The sequence below is a fragment of the Mus pahari genome, chromosome 19, assembly GCF_900095145.1.
Source record: "Mus pahari chromosome 19, PAHARI_EIJ_v1.1, whole genome shotgun sequence".
In the NCBI taxonomy this organism is placed as follows: Eukaryota; Metazoa; Chordata; class Mammalia; order Rodentia; family Muridae; genus Mus; species Mus pahari.
In genome coordinates, this window is record NC_034608.1 from 59633394 (window position 1) to 59637885 (window position 4492).

Genomic DNA, 4492 nt, shown 5'->3' on the forward strand with positions numbered 1-4492 from the left:
TAACAAGATCTGACTCCCTCTTCTGGAGTGTCTGAAGACAGCAACAGTGTACTTACATATAATAAATAAATAAATCTTAAAAAAAAAAAAAAAAAAAAAAGGTCTGACTCCCTCTTCTGGAATGTCTGGGGACAGCTACAGTGTACTTACATATAATAAATCTTTTTTAAAAATGAGAATTTAATTTGAAGTGCATTAAAATGAGAATTTTTTTCATGTCTCTTGCTTGCAAACCCAGCATTTGGGTGGGCTGAGTCCGTGGGGAGATTTTTGAGTTGAAACAAAGCCTACTGAGTTACAGACTATCCTGGATGAGGGAGGAGACCCCACATCAAGCAAGCATATAAACAGCAACAGCGAAACACAAAGAAAAAATATTTGGACTGCTGAAATTTTATCTCTTTGCTGCTTTTAACAATAATATTGTGGAAATTAAAAATAATTTCTGGGGCTGGAGAGATGGCTCAGCAGGTAAGAGTACCAAATGTTCTTCCAAAGGTCCTGAGTTCAAATCCCAGCAACCACACGGTGGCTCACAACCATCTGTAACAAGATCTGACCCTCTTCTGGAGCGTCTGAAGACAGCTACAGTGTACTTACATATAATAAATAAATAAATCTTAAAAAAAAAATAATAATAATTTCTGGCCGGGCAGTGGTGGCGCATGCTTTCAATCCCAGCACTTGGGAGGCAGAGGCAGGCAGATTTCTGAGTTCGAGGCCAACTTGGTCTACAAAGCAAGTTCCAGGACAGCCAGGGCTATACAGAGAAACCATGTCTCGAAAAAAAAAAAAATCTGCTCTTCTAGAAGACCTGGGTTTGATTCCCAGGACCCCGATAGCAGCTCACAAACATCTAGAACTCTAGTTCCAAGGTACCCAACTCTGTTACCTGGCTCTCTTCAACCCCAAACCAGATACTTATGTGGCGAACATACAGGCAAATCACTCACACACATAAAATAAAAATTTTTAAATGTCCTGGCAATTTATGCGTGTTGCTAGGCAATACTTTCATCCGAAGATTAAATAGCAAAACACTGTCCATTGACACGTCAGGCTATACAGGTTTTGGTTTCTTCATTCCTAGGTGAATCCTTGTCTAAGCCCTGGAGCTATGATTCCTGGAATTCACTGGCCAAACTTGCAGGGCCAGAATTACGGTTAGAGTAGTAACTTGGTACCCTTCAGCAAATTTCGCGGCTTCTAGAAGACTTCCACGATCTTTGCTCGCAATACTTAATACAGTTTTTAAAGAGGAATTGAAGTTGAAGGACTAAAATTCCTGATGAGACATCCAAATTGGAGGTGAAAGAAAAGTCAGAGGACAGGAGCCGGGCATCACGGCAAAGAAGCATGGAAACGGGCCTGGGAGGGTAGCCCAGCGGACCTAGGTGTTCGGTATTTTGAGAAACCAGATGGGAAAGCCCAGGAGGGTTTTTTTTTTTTTTTGGGGGGGGGGGTCTAGGAGCTGCTGTAAACTGAAGGAAGAGTGCATGTAGAAGCCAGAATCTCCCTTGACAGTAGACTGAAAACTGGAGTTACAGAAAGAGAGAGGAAGAAATAGGGACAAAGGAGAGGGGGTTCATCCTCACAGTCAGAGCCTGCGAGGTCCTTTGACCTGTATTGTACCCCAACAGTGACGGGAAGAGGATATCAAAGTCAAGATGAGGTGACCGGGTAAGGTGGCAGGTGTGTGTGCAGTCCATGCACGTGAGAGGCAGAAGCAGGGAACATGGGATTTCAGTGTATGATCTTGTCCTAGTTAAGGAGTTTGAGACTCCGCCTCCAAAACGTGAAAGTAGGAAAATAACATATGGAGGACAGTGAGAGAAGAGAATGAATAACAACAAAAATAATGGCACACACACACACACACACACACACACACACACACATACACATATATATATACATATACACACATATATGACACAATGAAATATCACTTTGTATACTTATTTAGAAAACATATTATCTATAAGTGCTAAATAACCTTGTAATTGCAAGATGCTACTTTTTTGTTAAAGCTTAGTTCGTCTCAAATGGTTTTATTGGTTTTAGCCATTATCAATTGAAAGTATTAATGCCACTTAGTCTATCAAATACACAAAATGATTTTAGTATTCTCGTTAGAATTTTGTCTGCATTTATGATGATGATCCTGCCCCACCCAAACTCCAGGTCTGGAAACTTCGTGTTTGCACTCAAATTAGAAATGAGTTGTGATGGTCTTATTACCACGCTATGTACGATAAAATTAGATATTTTACAAACTGTATGAATCCTTATTACTATTTTATGGATGAGAAAACAGAAAGTCATTAATGATAAATGCTTGTGCAAAGCCACAGTTGTATAAAGGTTATGGGGCAGACTTTTTAGATTCCCACATCATGCTATCCTGATACAAACTTTAAATGTAAAGTTAATTTTCCTAAGTTCAGTCAACTGTTTAAAGAGCTTGTTAGATGCAGTGTCAGTTTCCATGAAGGGGAGAGAGAGTTCCACCTGCTAATAATTTACGTTCCTACTGGGAGCTTGGTATCTTCAAGCATCCTTTCTAAGAGTGTAGTAAGGAACATTTATGTCTAGGCTATAACCCTTTATTGTTTTTAATCTGAATGTTTGGTATTTCATGCTGAGGCAAATGAAACTTCTCATTACATTGTCATATCTTTTCAAAAAATGTTAATGTTTCTTTAGATGAAAGCTATGCGCATAAGCATTATCATACTTCATTTTCTCCTTGAGACTTCAGCCATGGCCATAGTACAGGAGCTAAAGGGTCTCTTTTAGGTTTCAGATACCCTGCCAGTGATTTGCTCCTGGTAGTTTTTGGCAGTTTCATGCCATATATCTCATGAGCTCCTTGTATGCCCAGGTGTCTATGCCTTTCTAGTGTTTACACAGTGAAGTCTACACCTCCGGAGCTGGAGAGGCAGCTCAATGATCAAAGAGCTCTTGTTGCTCTTCCAGAGGACCAGAGTTCGGTACCCAGTACCCACGTTGGGCTCCAGGGATCTGAGATCCTCTTCTGGCCCTCACGGGCTCCTTATGTGTATATGGGGCACACATTCACACAGACACATCTATACATATGCACATCTACACATAAATAAAAAATAATAAGAGAGAGAGGGGTGTGGAGAGAGAGAGAGAGAGAGAGAGAGAGAGAGAGAGAGAGAGAGAGAGAGAGAGAGAGAGAGAGAGAGAGAGAGATCCAAACAGCAGAATGGTAGTAGTAAGGGGACCTCTGACCTCTGATTTCATAAATGTGAACAGTAACCCTCCCAACCTTGTTCGTTCTTTCTTTTTAATCTATCTATCTATCTATCTATCTATCTATCTATCTATCTATCTATCTATCTATCTATCTATCTATCTATCTGAGACAGGGTTCCCACCCCCCACTTCCCTCTGGATATCTTTGGCTGTTCTGGAACTCACTCTGTAGACCAGGCTGGCCTTGAACTCAGAAATTCACCTGCCTCTGCCTCCGGAATAAACAAATTATGTTATTACGTTCCTAGCACTAGGGAGGTGGAGGCAGGGGGTGGTGGTGGGGATCCTTGAGAACTTGAGGCCAACCTGTTTTCAGAGCACGTTCCAGGGAAAGGTCTCGGAAAAACCCTATGTAAATAAATAATTAATTAAATAAAGAGATTCTTGAGCAGGGTGGTGGCACGTAAGACAAGGTAGAGAGGATGTGGCTTTGTGCAGGCAATTAGTTCCCAAGAGCTCTGAGTCTATGAATGTGAACAGTGCCTTTTTAAGAAGATGCTTGGGTGTAAGGACAGAGGAAGGTCAAAGGGGTGTGGCCTTGAGCAGGCAATTGGCTCCCCAGTGCTCAAATTTTACGAATGTGAACAGTAGTACCCTTTTAAAAAGAGGCTTGGGTGTTGGCACAGATGGGGGGTTGTAAGGGGTGTGGTGTTGAGCAGGTGGTCACCTCCTAAGCGCTCCGATTTTATGAACGTGAACAGTACATTTGAAAAGACGCTCGAGGGCAGGGCGGTGGCACAGGAATCCGAGTCCAGTCTGATTTACAAAGTGAGTTCCAGGTCCTCGGGTTTGGGGGAGGGGAGGAATGCAGGCAGGTACGTAGGGAAGCTTTGGGTCAAGGGAAAATAGGAGAGGTGCTTTCCAGAGCCCTTAGGTCACTCAAGGACACATAAGAGGCATCACCTGTAAGGAACGGGCTTTCAATAGACTTGAGGTCCGACGTTGCCACGATCTGAGACTTCTTAGCCTCCAGAAATACAACTGAGTTTCTGTTGCTTAAGAAGGATTTAATCTGCCCGGCACATGCCTTTAATCCCAGCACTTGGGAGGCAGAGGCAGGATGATTTCTGAGTTCGAGGCCAGCCTGGTCGACAGAGTGAATTCCAGGACAGCCAGGGCTATACAGAGGAACCCTGTCTTGAAAAAAACAAACAGAAACAAACAAACAAACAAACAACAAAGAATGTACAACCAAAAAATCTACAAC